Below are 13,771 nucleotides of genomic sequence, written 5' to 3'. Positions count from 1 at the left end.
TTCCATGGAGCTGTCCAATGTCCCAGAAGTAAAAGGATTGGAAACTCCTGAACTGTGTCCTCCAGTAGGTTATTCCCATCAGAAGAAGGAAGGGGCGGGCTTCATCACGGAGCCAATCCCTACAAGCAGAGCCATGCAGAATTTGAGCTGCTCTGGGGAGGGCGGGGGAGGTAGAGGAGCAGGAAATAAAAAGGGGGTGGGACTTGAGAAACTGGAAAGAGACTAAAGTCCCCAAAGACAAAACTGTAGAGCAGATGGTCAACGCAGACAGTCAGTCAACAGTAACTGATTGAGTTGCCCATGGGGTGGGGAGTGTGAAAGGCACCTTGGGACATGAAAGCGGCCGGCCACGGCCCCCGTCCCGGGGAGCGCACAGGCTATCCGCGGAGGGAAGACAGAGATGCGCGCACCGTGAACACCAGACAGCAGGCGCCGTCCGCGCAGAGCCTCGGCGCTTCTGGGCAGCCAGATCAGCTCCGCGTGTGCGCACGTGATGAAGGCGGTGCCAGCGGGCTCCCCGGGCGGCCGGCGTGTCCTGGAGCCCGTGCACAGTGCCCCTCACTGAGGTGGCCGTCTCAGTCTACGAGCAGGGGCAGGTCCTCCGGGGTGAGTCAGGACCAGAGAACATCAGCTCCCTGCGGGCCTTGGAGCCGCAGTGACCTGGGTTCAAGCCCTGCGGCGCCTCGTTATAATAGCAAAAATCGCCAACAGGCCAGGGTTTCGCAGTCACGGTCTCATTTCATCTTTGCCATAACTCGGTGAGGGCGGTGTGCTATCACCCAGAGCCCCTGCTCCTCACCGCCAGACCACACCGCCCTGCACGGCTGGCGTGCCCTCAGTTGTCTGTGCACGTGGGCAAGTCAGCGTCCCTGAGACTGGGATTTCCGTCTGAGAAACGCAGGTAACGAGGCCTCTACACACTTGTCGCGGGGATGAAATGAGATTGCACATCTGGAAGCGCTTAGCACAACGCACGCTTAGAGTAAGCGCTCGAGAAACAGCAGCTAGCGAACCATCATTGTAACCGTCGTCAGCGGCAGCGGTCATCGGTCTGGCAGGGCAGAGGAAAGGTTGGGCGGTGGGGCTGACTCAACGTGGGAGTCCTCCTGCCTTAACCTTGATCTCCTGACAGGCCCTTCAGCCAAAGCCAGGTTGTGACTCTGTGTGTCCTAAGCACTTTTGTCTTCAGTGCTATGGGCCCCTCTTCCACCATTAAAAAAAACAAAGATTGGAAATTTTATTTTTTGATAGCACTGATATCAAGAAAAACATATTATTATTATATAGAAAACAAAGGATTTCTTCCTCCTGATTTTAAAAGAAATCAAAACACATTCGTGGGCCCTTAAAGTATCGCGGGTCCCTCTGGCACCATAGGCCACCGTGTCTCGTGAATAAGTCAGCAGTGCTTTCAACGCCGGAGTCCCAGGTAGGGTGACCTGGAACTGAGAGTTTTCTTGGGATGCAGGACCTTCGGTGCTACAATCAGGACAGTCCCGGGCAAACCAGCATATTTGGTTACCCTGGTCCCAGGGACCCCTCGCAGGCCTAGACGGACTCCCTCCCTCTCTTTTCCTCGCCACTGTGGGCCTCAGGGACACTATTCGCTCTTCTGCCCTCTGGAACGCTGCACGTGTACTCTGCCCTACAGGTCTTCCTGACACTCCCCCCACACCCCTGCCTGGCCACCCCTGCCTGGCCGTGGCCTGGACACAGTGGCCTGGCTGCCTCTGCCAATCAGCCCACATCCCTGCAGCTTGATAACAGAAGGCAAGCTCCCTGAGGACAGGGACTGCTCTGTTCACTGATGCAGCTCCTCGGACAGTGCCTGGCAGACAGGAAGGGCTCATTAAACATTCGCCTAATCAACTGAATAAAACACAAAGAAGTAATAAGACACACACGTGCACGCACACACGTGTGCACACACACATGCACACAAATCCCCAAACAAATACGGGAAGATTCAAAGGTTCCAGAATTGCATAAGGCTCCTATATCCTAGTCCACAGCATCTACTGACTTGTGAGACAATAACTGGGAATCAGAGGAGACCCCCGTAGATGATGCAACCCCCTTCCATCTCTACTCTCCCCTGCCGTGGGCCTTCCTGAAGCCCCCTTTTCAGCTCAGAGGTCTCAAGTGTGAATCCAGGCAGAAGGGGGCGACACCCATTCTACTTCAACGGCCACGGGAGTTTTCCCTTGGGGCATTTTCTCATGCCTTTGGGGTTCCTAGGGCAAGAGAAGGTCTTTCTCCAGGTTAGTTTTCCTCACTGGATTTCCATCTAGGTCCCTGTCCCCTCACCCAGCCTCACCTAGGTCAGCCTCCTTTCCGTCTCCCTGCTTCCTTAGTTTGGCTCCGAAGCCAGCGACTGTACCTTTTCCATCCCTGCATTCCCAGACCACCCAGAAGCAGAGAGCTGTGGAGTGAGAAAGGGGTGATCCAGAGCACTAAGCAGTGAATCAGGGATGATGGTGGGCAGGGACTGAGTGGGTCTCACTACCCCGTCCCAGACTCCGGTCTCTCTGAAGGCTGGACCCTGCTTTTCCAGAACCAATTTAAACAAGATTCCACTTATCATATGTCTGACAAAGGACCGCTATCCAGGACATATAAAGAACCCCAACAAGCCAACAACAACATAGAAAAAAAACAATTAAAAAAAAATGGACAAAAGACTTGAATAGGCATTCTCCAAAGATATACAGATGGCCAGTAAGAACATGAAAAGATGTATCAACATCACTAATCATTAGGGAAATGCAAATCAAAACCAAAACGAGATGCCATCTCGTGCTTATTCAGGATGGCCATTATCAAAAACACAGAACATACAAAGCGCTGGCAAGATTGTGGAGAAATCAGAAGCCTGTGCATTGCTGGTGGGAATGCAAAATGCTGAAGCCGCCTGGGAAACAGCATGGCAACTCCTCAAAAAATTAAACACAAAGAATCACCATATTATCCAGCAAGGCCACTTTTGGGCATACACCTGAAAGAGATGAGAATGAAACTTAAACAGGTGTTTGGACACTCATGTCACAGCGGCACTATTCACACTGACCAAAAGGCAGAAGCCACCCACCGATGCACACACAGGTAGATGAACAAAATGTGCTGTAGACACCCAATGCAATATTATTCATCCATTAAAAAGAAGGAAATTCTGGCACATGCTACAACGTGGATGAACCCTGGAGACATTATGCTCAGCGAAATAAGCCCGTCACATAAAGACAAATACTGTATGATTCTAGTTACGTGAGGTTCCCAGAGCAGTCAGATCTACAGAGATGGAACGTAGAATGGCGGCTGCCAGGGGCGCTGGGGGGAGGCAAACGGGGGGCTTCCATCTACTGGGGACAGAGTTTCAGCCGGAGAAGATGGAAAGTTCTGGAGATGGACGGTGGTGGTGGCTGCACAACATTGTGAATGTGCTTCATGCCACGGAACGGCACACGTAAAAATGGTTAAGGTGGTAAATTTTACGTAGCGTATATTTTATCACAATTAAAAAAAAAAAAAAAAAAGAGGATTCCAAGGGCAGAGGAGCCTGGAGGCCTTGTAACCGGCCTGTTTCATCTGGTTCCCATATAGTTGGGAGCGTCCCTTACTTTCTATATTCCAAGCAAGTGAGGAGTCGATCCCACTTCCAAGCACGTAGGCCCCATCATCCTCCAGGGGCCAGGCTCTCTTCCTGGCCACAGGCCACTCTCCTGCGTGCACTAACAAAGGGCAGGACACTAGGGCTGATCCAAACACAGGAGCTCTGCAGCGAGGGGAGGGTCGTAGAGCTTCCCAGAGAAGCTCTCTAGAGAGGCGCTCAGGCACACAGAAGCCTGGGTTTAGAGATCTGAAGGAGTCTCGGGCCGAAAAGGCCCAAGCACCCCCATTCTGAAGCAGCCGGAGTTGTCAGGTGACCCAAGTAGCGGGGACTCCCCAACCTGCCTCAGATGCTCTCCCTCCAACCCATCATGGCTGGCCACGGTCAAGGAGCCATGTCCGGCTTTCCAACTTTATACACCCCTAGGGAAGTGGATGTGTCAGCAAGAGGAAGATTTGGGGAAACACGTCTGTGTTTCTGTGTCTTCTTTCTTCTGCAGGCCCCAGAGCCATGGTATACTCCTGAAGTCATCCCGCTGGGAGCTGGGTATTGACTCGCCTTCAGAGCCGTCCACGGCCACCTCCAAACTGCTTCCTCTCTCTCACACAGGGGACCTCCCTGCACAAGAACACCCTGAAAAAGGGCTCCTCAGCTCCGTGGACCATCCCATGGGCTCTGAGAGCACAGAGTCAAAGCCAGCAGAATCACGGGCCATGCCGGGGGGCGGGGGGTGGCTTTAGGAGCCCGGCTCGTGTGTTGTAACTGCAGGCCCTCTCCTGGGCCGCACAGGACGTGGGCGCCCTGGCTGCAGGGGCACCGTCTCCTATTACGTCCGGGCTCCAGCTCGCTGGAGCTCCTTCAAGTACAGGGCATTCGATGCCGTCAAAGATTCGGATAATTCAGAGGTGGAGAGCGGCACGTGGGAGCCAGTACCCAGCGCCCAGCCCGCCTGCACGGCCCACCCTTACTACAAGGGGTGGGGTGGCTGGGGACTCCAGGACACCAGTGTGCACTGGCCCGAGGGAAGGAGGGCAGTCCCTCTCGGCTTCCTCTAACTGGAGACCCCACCTATGCCCTCAGCTTGGCAAGCCGGCTGGTGCTGGGTGCTGGGGCCTCTTCACCAGCCCACACGTGTCCTCTTGTCGCTGTGCTGCCCGCCTGGCTAACCCCACCCCACATCGATGTTGGGGACTAATCTGTGATACCGAAACGTGTCTTAGGTGATTATTAAGTGACTCTGAGTCTTCTCAAGTGTGTGTCCTCTCACTGTGTCACGCAGCTTCGGGGACAGGGATGTTCGGTTTCCTCCCCCTCCTGAATGGCCGGGCAAAGAGCACCATCCTCAGAAGCTCCAAGATGGGTGCTGCCGACATGGGGCTGCATCGGTAGGCACCTTTGGGCCTCACTGCTGGGGCTTCAAGTAGGAAAACTCTGGAAAGAGCTTTAGGAGAAGCGGCAGAGCTTAGGGGCTAGGAGTTCTGGCCTTAGACTTGGGCCTGAATCCTGGATCTGCCCCTTAGTACTGCATGACCCCTTTGGTACCTCAGTTTCCCCACTGTCAGATGGAAAGCACAGATGGTTGTTGCGAGGATCAACTGAGCCTGCGCACGGAAAGCACCTGCCACCACATCGGGGCCCAATAATTCACTGTCGCTGTTATACATTCTAGCCATTTGCCAGGAGACCCCCTCCTGGTCTTTATACCTCCGTGCACCCCAGTCATGAACCCCATATCCCCATGTCAAAATTCATCACCCATCTCCGTGTCTTTTATTATCCCAAGCTGGGGAGTTCTCCTTGGGGTCCCACAACCAAAAGTTGGGCCCTCCTTTAGCGCTTATTCTTCACTGGAGGGCCAAGTCACCCATTGTACAGAAGGAGAAAGTAAGGACTCGAGCGGTGAGCCTGCTTCCTGAGGTCACACACAGTGACGGCTTGTGGCTTGGGTTCCCAGGCCCAGCACCGATTCACCTGCCCACATCACCTGAGCCAACAGAGGATACTCGAACTACCAGGACTGCCAAACCAAGGTCTCCACTTGCTTAGAATTAAACTGGGAAGTTAAATGAGAAGTATGTTGGTTCTTCCCCCTGAACCTGCCTCTCTCCACAGCTGAAAGGCAGAGAGAAGAAACCCATCACAGAAGGCTCTCCCGCCTCCTCACATGGGCCCCTGGGCGCCAACCCTCCCCCTCCCAGGCCCCACATGAGGAAGGACCACACCAACTCCTGCCAGCAGGTGCCAGGGCCCGGTTGCTTAGTGACCCAGCCCTGCCTGCCCTCATCCTCCAGGGCAAACAGCTGAGCAATCACAGATGGGTTGGAGAGGCCGCTCTATGTTTGGAAAGTTGTCCTCGCATTTTCTGCTCACTCAGTGAGATTTTTCTTTTCACAGTTACTGGAAAAATCCATCGATTCCACATCCAGAATCTGAGCAAGCTTCCCTTGAAAACAGTCTGGGAGATCAGCTTTCACATACCGTGCCCTAAAGCGTTTGTGCATGGGCCTTCCGGGGAGCCCCTACTGCCTCTTCGGGCTCTCTTATTTAGAAGGAAGATCCAAGCCCACCCCTCCTTACCAAACGTGCATCAAGCACCTACCACGTGCCGAGGACACAATGATGACCAAGATGTGGTCCTTTGTCCAGGAAATTACAGCCCATCAAAAGGAGGGATAGAAAAGATATGCTGGTGTTTGGGGAGCGCAGAGAAGTGGGCACAATGGGAAATGATCTCTAGACGCCCTAGATCCACCAGCTTCCACATTCTCCCCACGAACCCACACCTCCCCTGCGTGCGTGAATGTAGAGATTAGCCCCGCCTACCGCCTCGCCTGGTGTTCCAGCCAGTGGAGACCTGCCTCTCATTCCCCACTGCAAGGTCAGAGCCCTGCAGACCGGCTCCCGCCTGTCATCCACATCACGGTGCGGGGGACCATTCTACACCACTCTTCCCACTGGGGGACCGCCAGGCGATGAGAAGGACACTGAGGGGCTCACGAACTGGAGGTTGATGCAATGGTGATAGCGGAGTACGGTGAGCCAGATTTCCCAAGACCAGAGCAGGAAGAATTGACCTGGATTTCAGGGAACTAGCTGAATGAGAACCCCCGCTGCCTACGGGGTGTCAACAGAGTTTGAGATGGGTGACTGGAGCTCATTTGGAGCTTTTCAAACTCGACTCTCACCCAAAGCGCCAAGTGTGTAGTGGGAGGAGCACGTGTCTTGGAGTGGGACGAATGAGGGGTGGGCGCCTCCCCCTTGGCTAGCCCTCTTTCACATACGACCTCATGGAAGGTGCCAATCTTTTGGCTTGACAACAACTGAAATTCTGCCTGTGTGGTCTGTCGGGACCAGTTGGCGCTGGGCTGCTGCCCTCCCTACACTCACAGTGCCCCGTGGAGCAGGGATCCAAGCAGCTGGAATCGCGTTGTATGGCACCCCGGGCAAGGAAGGGCTGAAAAATGAATTGGAGGAGGATGGCGGGAATGAGTACAGCTTCCCCTCCCCTGCCTGTGCTGGATTCCCTGCAGGCAAACAGGGGAATGGCTGCAATGACTCCTGGCAGTCTGCTCCACCTCGGGGAGTATACGCCTTTCAGAGGTCAAGGTAATCTCCCACGCCCCTCCCAGCGGCTGCCGCAGCCCCATCACTGCCAGTCTGCTGCCAGCCTGCCCTCACCACCTCCTAGGCTATTCATGCCCAAACCCGTTGATCCTGGGAGCCGGCCCCTCCAGCTCCCGGTCCCGGGAGCGGCTGCCACATCCTGGTGAAAGTCATGTGTCACGTGCAGAGTGTCTTCCACCTGGCCGTCCCTCCGCCCAGCGGCCCCCACCCATCCAGACACTTCATGGATGAGGAGGGGAGGAACTAGGGTCTGTTGCACAACATCGGTCTGTAAGTGCAGAGACTGAGTTTTATCTGTCCTTGTCCTCCTTACCCCTGGCGCTCAGTGCTGAAAGTTAAAAACACAATGGTTTGACTGAGGCCAGGTATTGCAGGGTTTGGGAGGCTATATAAAGAACCAGAGCCAAGTGTGGGCTTCACTCTGGAAGCAAGGAGGAGACTCGGAAGGCTTCGTGATACCAGATGATATGCCCCTGGCAGTCGTAAGCAGGGTGTACAAAAGGGGAAGAAATGGGACGGAAAGCAGTTGGGTGACTTCCGGGAGTATACAGGTGAGAGGTGATGGTCACCCAACACAGGGCAGGGGACAGAAAGGAGAGGTTTGGCATCTGCAGCACTGGAGGCAGAACCCACAGTGACGGAGTGGACAAAAGGGAGGAGGGGGAGACGCCGGGGTTTCAAAGGTAGGTGACTGCGAGGGTGAGGCAGAGATACCAAGAGAAATCAGTTATGGGCAGAACTATGAGTTGTTTCCGGATATATTAAATTTTAGCTGTCCAAGGGCATGGGAGCCCCCCAAAAGGCTACAGAATATTTGGTTCTAGACCCAGGAAGAGAGATAGATGGGGGACATAGGCTGGAGAGTGTTAAGCTAAGCTAAGCTGGGGTGGAGCGGGAGAAGACAAGAGAGGACAGCACCGCGGACAGAAGCCACAGGCCCAGTGACCCAGAGTTTTCTGTCCCTACAGCTCCCTTTGTCCTCCTGGCCCTGAAAGTCAATGCTCCTGATTCTTGGCAAAGTTATCCTGTTCCTCTTTCCTCAGGGAATATATGCCAGGCCAGGCCTGGGTCCCCACTTTCTTTTACAGGTAGACTGAAGAGGAAACCAAGGCCCTTAATGAGGACAAGTCTGGGTCCTTCATACAGAAGGATCCCAAAGCCAGAAAGTACACAGGTGTGGGTTACCTGATGAGTCAAGAGTGGAAGACAGAAGGGAACCCAGGCTCCTGGGCACCCAGCCTGAGCCCAGTGGGGCCACCCTTCCAAGCTCATGGGCTGGAAGCTGGATCTAGAGTCCAACCCGACACTGTGAACTAAGAGCTGGAATTTGATGCTAGTGTGTAATCTTTCTTCCTTTCTCCTTAACTGCCTGGATGGATGGATGTGGCAGGTGCCCCAAATTGTAACTGGAATTGCTCTACAGGGAAAAGCCAGCTGAGGCAGAGTAAACGGTCTCAACTTGCGAAGAAGGAAGTGTGGGCCGGAGGGGAGGCATCTGGACACAGAGGTGAGGATGTCTTGAGTCCCCAGTAGTCGTAGAGGAGGGGCCTCCGGGGTTAGTCATATAGGCCCTCTTCCTGCCCCCACGCCGGGGAAGCCCTTACAACTTAGAGCTTGGTCGTCAATACCTAAACTCCATGAGAAGGTGGTGAGAAGGGTCTGCTCCCGTGCAAAGAGGCGAGGGACTCTTGGGGAAGAAAATGAGGACAGGCTCCTCCCACAGGTGCTGTCGTGGGAAGGACAATGAAGGTCCCAGCCTGGAGGGATGAAGAGACTTGGCCACAGCTCCTCAGTTACGAGCTGCAGCGGGGATGACAAGCCAGGACTTGGCTCATGGGTCTGTGCTGTTTCCACTACAGCACGTGCCGGTCACGACGGCAAAAGGCTGCCACTGCAGCAGCCTTGTTCGGCAGGTGGCAGGTCGTAGGGAGAACAATGGGGCCCCAGGGGCCCCGAGGCCTCGGTTCTGCCGCTACTTAGCTGTGTGGCCAGGGACAGATCCTTGTACCTTCTGGCTTCAATTTCCAGCCTAAGAACCTCTCTGGACTCTGTGATAAATGCCGTCTCGTATTTCAACGGAAGTTACTAAATATTTCCTAAATAGGTGGTTCCTAGACTTCAATAAATAGGCTCATCACCCGGAGGAAGGCAGGTTTGAGGGTGGTCCTACTTCCAAGGATTCATGACCCAGTAAGTCTGAGGTGGGGCCCCCGAATCTCCACTTTCAAAACCTGATCCAAAGGGCGCTCCGAGGCAGGGGGCTGGACCACCTGGGAGCAGCACTGGGGGCTTCCGATGCTGCAGAGGAGTGGAGAAGCGCTGAGTAAGGAGAAGCATCTGTCCTCAAGGAGCTGCCAGTGTAGCAGGGGGAGACAGGAGCTCATCCCGGGAACGGCATATCCGTGGCGACAGATGAAGGAGAGGTACAAGACTGGAGAGACAGCTATGGCCCGTCCCCAAGAAAGTATGAGCAGAACTTCCAAAGGCGGTTGCACAGAGAAGGTGGGAGGAAGGGTGCGTGCAGAGACAGCTGAATGCTCACCACAGCCTCTTCCTCTGCCACCTGGGCTCACAGCTGTACTTCATTTCCCAACCTCCCTCATGGTCAGGTGCGGCCATGTGACTGAGTTCTGGCCAATGGCGTGTGGGTGTAAGAAACACACCATTTCCGGGCCTGGCCCACAAAAATCTGCATGTGTTATCCTGAGCCCCCACCTGCCAATGCAACTTGACTTAAAGTGGGGGGGGGGGGGGGGGCGGGGCGGGAATAAACTGCTCTTGTGTTCCATGACTGAAAAACAGGGGCCGTTAGAACCTTTAGTCTCTCCTGATGATACAGGATGCCGGAGAGAAGACATGGCAACTAAACCTAACCAGCGCTTGGACAGAACTCTGCTTGTGAAACCAGTGCTTGGTGCTGCATTGCAGCTGAAGGGGATGTGACTTGCGGTCTTAGAAGGCTTTCCATCTTCACGGAGAAAAGCAACGCCGGGAAGGACCAGAGAAGGCAAATGGCAAAGAACTCCACAGGAGGGGGATACAGCCTACGGACTAAAAGGAGGGCTATCCTGGGGCTGGGCCAGCATGAAACATCTTTTGAGGTTCGCCTTGGTCTGTGCAGGCTTCTGAGATAGCACCTAAAACAATGGTTCTGAAGATTCTTATTTTTATTTCTATTGCTCACATTTGGAACACATTTATTTTTAGTATTCTTTTCTCTTATGCCAAGAAGGGCAGGGGCAGGGGCTGTGTCTGCTGCTGGCAGAGCCATGGGTATTTCCCTGACTGGTCATCAGGGTTGGCTGACGTCCCTGGAGTGCCACAGAGGCCCCGTCCAGGAAGGGAGTGATGGAGGAGAGGAGGTGTGAGGAGATGAGACCGAATGCAGGAACAGAACCAGAGGGGCTTCTACTCCGACCTCTGTGAGCCCCTTCCTCTGTGCATCTGCCTTGAATGTTTCAAGGATCAGTGGTGTCAACCCAGACCAGAGAAAACCTGAGGGTGCAAGTGGAGGAGGATGGGAGTGTGTCCCACGTGGGCTTCAGGACATTTAACCATCGACAGAGTCAACCCTCTGCTCTCCATAGCCACAAAGAAAACACACAACAAGCAGGATTTTAGGATAGACACCAAAAAGAACTTGTACATGATTAAAGTTGCAAGATTTTGGAACTGATGGCAGGGAACTCCCTGCCAGTTCAATGCACAGTCAATGTCCCCTTGGCTAGTGTGCCTTATGGGACGGAGCCTAAGGTTGTTTGGGTCTTTCCATTTTGTAGGAGGCTCTGAGAGGACAAGGACCCAAGACTGTCCTGGCCCATTCACTGAGTGAAGAGGATGAAGCATAGCACCTGACAAGGAGTCCAAGAAGGGTGTTAGTCCTGGCCCCACCCGGTCACACCTGTGGCCTCGTGAAGTCCTCCCATCCCTCTGGGCCTCAGTTTCTCCATCTGTAAAGTGGGGCACCACACCAGATGGATCCCTTTCAGTTCTGACACTCTGCAAGAAGTAGGCTCCGTGTGTTTTCGGAGCAGCCACCCCGACGTATGGGGTGGCCCCAATGTCCTCGGGTCCCGGAGCCTGCTGAACACGCAAGGAGAGTTCAGAGGCCAAACCCTAAACTGCTGCCACCCGTGGGCATTTGGAAACCTGGCGGGTGGAAGCCGGCCCCACTTCCAGGGTCAGACCCCAGACAGGAATAAAGAAGCAGATGGCAGGGATGGCCAGAGGGTCTGCCTTCACCGTCACCGGCCCTGCACCGTCACATGCTGCCTTTTGTAGGACTAATGCAGAAAAATCTCAGGGTCAGGAGGCAAGAGATGTAGGTTCTAACCCTGGGTCCATCAAAAACTTGCTGCATGACCTTGGACAGGCCCCCACCCCTCTAGGCTGCAGAATGGTAGACTGGGGTGGCAGGGTGCACCTTGCCAGGCACACAGGTGGGTGCTCCCTGAAGCCTCCAGGAGCCTCATTTGGACACAGAAAACCCAAGGAAATGCAACCTAACTGTGCTCAGGCAAGGGGGACAGTCCCCGGACAGCACGGCCTCACCTCCTGAAGCTGCCCAGTGGCCCTGTCTCTCAGAGACACAGCTCCCCAGGCAGCTGCCATTTTCTGCAAGAGCCCAGGGCTCGGTCCCCTTTCTCTGCTGCAGTCTACCTTCAGGTGCCTCCTTTCTGTGAAAGGGGAGGCTTTTCTCACTCCCCAATCTCCCACCAAAGGGGCTGGAGACAGGGACTCCTTGGAGGCTGGGCTAGTGACAACTCCCAGGTGGTGGCACCAGGTCCCAGCCAGGCTCGGGCCAGCAGCAGATACAGGTTGTTCTGACAAGGCTATTTATAGCCGCTGTCTTTACCTTGCCTGAATGGGGGCCCTAGTCTCTCAGCCACCAGGAAACACACAAACACTTTCCGTGGAGACAGGAAAGAGGAATCCCCTTAGGCGCTCAGAGGCGATCTCTGAGTCAGGAAAAAAGCATCATCGTTGGGGGTTAGAATGAGGTCGTGATTTGACAGATCTCTTTGAAATCTCTTTCCAAGAAGCAGGTTGAAGACAGAGCTAAAAATGTGATTAAAGGCAGAACAACACTTCGAAGGCTGAAAGAAGGAAACATTTGGATGAAGCTTCCTCAGTTCCTGAGTCAGTCACACGCCTCTTGACAGACGGCTCCCTTTACAGCCGGCAGGGCCACCCCAGGTCTCGCTGCCAGGCAGAGGGTGCCCTGTCCCTCCCCGGAGGGGACTGCACTGAAGGCAAGTCCAGGCTGAGGAGCCCTGCCCTTGGGTCACAGATCTCATACAGTGGCTCGGCAGGGGTGAGGCTAGGGGGTGGGGGTGCCTACCACCCCTTCCTTTTGGAAGCGCTTCTCCTTATCACCCTGTCCGGGGCTCACCCAGGAGTTTCTTAGAAGGGACTCCTGCCCCCCCGAGGGCTTCTGTGCTTGGGCAAAATGAGGCAGGGAGATATGCAGAGGCGTCATGATAGGGAATGGATTTAAGAACTAGACAGAGTAAAGAAAGAGCTGATGTGGGCGCCAAACCAAAGTATTTTCAGGACTGATGCTGGGAAGGAGTGTTGGGAGGCAGGGAGGAGGACAGGAGGCTGTTTGGGCCAACGACCAAGTCACCCACCACCCCCAACCCCACCCCAGCATATTTCCGTGTATGGTATTTCTATCTCTCCCAAGAAATACCAGAAACGGCTACCTCCTTCATTTGTCAAGTAAAAGAAACCTCAGCTTTGCAGTGCGTCTTCCTCCACCCAATCATGCAAAAAGCCCACCTTCTGGGACCAAGAGCTTACAGCCTGGCTGGCAGTAAGCACAGCAGCTAAACTTTGTTTTAAAAACAGGAACCATTTCCTTCCCAGGCAGCAGCAAAACTCGCTCGAGCAATGGTTGTACCTCAGTTGCATATCAGAGTTACCTGGGGAGCTTTTCAAAATCCTGATGCCCAGGCTGTACCCCAAGCCAATTAAGTCAGACTCTCCAGTTGTGGGCAGGTACCCACATTTTCTAAAGCTCCCCAGTATGTGGCTAAGGTTGAGAGCCACCAGTCTTAAAGACCCTAGACGGCTGGAGTACCTTCGGGGTGGGGGTTGGGGGGCAGTCCACACAATGAGGCAAGAACCCTAAGGAGAGAGCAGGACACCTCCCGTCTGCAACCACACTGTTCTGCATGAGCCCTATCTACAGCTCTACCTGCTCCCGCCCCCAGCCCTCCAGAAACATCCCTGCTCTCCAGCCTCATAAAGGGGTGCCCCAGAAAGCAGGTGCTGGTTCCAGGGGCCTGTTTTAGTTGATTCCTTCGAACATTAAAATCAAAACCTTTCCTTTGGTTCTTGGGTACCCTCTCACAATTGAAAGGTCCAGTACATTCGTGTGATGTCAGATCCCAGCAAATGCAGGACCTACAGGCAAGATGAATTATTCACAAAGGAGGCCCCAGAGTCAGGCCTGGGGAAGTTTTTCGTGAATCTATCCATGTAAGACTGCTAAATTAATGATGAGCCTGCATACACCTGTGCAATTTAACGGCTCAC

At 54.3% G+C, this 13,771-nt stretch overlaps 1 protein-coding gene across 2 annotated transcripts in view; it reads right to left on the bottom strand.

Moving 5' to 3' along the window:
- Window positions 1-13,771, bottom strand: part of RASSF5 (Ras association domain family member 5) — a 67,571-nt gene that overhangs the window by 14,549 nt on the left and 39,251 nt on the right. The window lies entirely within an intron of this gene.

The sequence above is a fragment of the Panthera onca genome, chromosome F1, assembly GCF_046562875.1.
Source record: "Panthera onca isolate mPanOnc1 chromosome F1, mPanOnc1 haplotype 2, whole genome shotgun sequence".
NCBI classification, from domain to species: Eukaryota; Metazoa; Chordata; class Mammalia; order Carnivora; family Felidae; genus Panthera; species Panthera onca.
Note: the sequence above shows the minus strand (reverse complement) of the source record. Positions and strands in the feature narration are given on the sequence as shown.